General features: G+C 41.7%; 1 non-coding gene across 1 annotated transcript; it reads left to right on the top strand.

Moving 5' to 3' along the window:
- The first annotated feature begins 434 nt into the window (after positions 1-434).
- Positions 435-516, top strand: Trnas-gcu (transfer RNA serine (anticodon GCU)). The gene has a single exon. It is a non-coding gene; the product is annotated as a tRNA-Ser (tRNA).
- The last annotated feature ends 337 nt before the right edge of the window (positions 517-853 follow it).

Here is an 853-nt window from a genome sequence, read left to right as displayed (position 1 = left end):
GTTGATAGCCAAGAGCAGTGCTTCATACTATTTTCCAGCATTGTCCAACATTGCGTCCTCCACTTATGACAGGTGACTTGTATCCAGCATGTTTTTGACATTTGATGGATGTTATCGACATGTTTATGACACGTTTATGATCATCAATGTGTTGAATACTTATCGGTAGTCATGACAAACACTTCATACGTTTAACTAATATTCTTTCCCCACTTACAGTAGCTGACTTGTTTTCAACATGTTGTCGACGTATTTGCGGTAAGTTAGCGACATGTTTAGGACATGTTTATGACCATAAACGTATTTTCACAGCTGCAGTAGACGTCAGACAAAGTCTTATTCGCACCTGTACCAGGTAAACCACTCGGGCTCTATGAGTGTTGCCTCAGTCAGGTCCCTCATCACAAGAGCTCATAATGTAACATCATTTGAACGACGAGGTGGCCGAGAGGTTAAGGCGTTGGACTGCTAATCCAATAGGGTCTCCCTGCGTGGGTTCGAATCCCATCCTCGTCGAATAAATATATTTTCTGATCCCGTAGAAAAAGGACTAACGCATTCAGCTCACAAGTGAATGCACATCGTTCGAGTCCTTAAATGACGATAAAGGATATATGTTTGTTCCCTCAAAGATCCGGATTGCATCTGTTAGCATTATCAGTGAATTAAATATATTTTTAGTTACTCGACTGTTGGAGGTTGCAGTTACAGTGAAGCGAGAGAGGAAGGGAAGGAAGGTACTATACTCTGTTTGTTTCCATCTGTCCATCCGCCTATGGTCTTTGCGCATGGCAACACTGCGTCCCGGGCTTTATATATTATCCTATTTCGAATATTAACGGTGTAATTTGCA

The sequence above is a fragment of the Macrobrachium nipponense genome, chromosome 1 (assembly GCF_015104395.2).
Source record: "Macrobrachium nipponense isolate FS-2020 chromosome 1, ASM1510439v2, whole genome shotgun sequence".
In the NCBI taxonomy this organism is placed as follows: domain Eukaryota; kingdom Metazoa; phylum Arthropoda; class Malacostraca; order Decapoda; family Palaemonidae; genus Macrobrachium; species Macrobrachium nipponense.
Note: the sequence above shows the minus strand (reverse complement) of the source record. Positions and strands in the feature narration are given on the sequence as shown.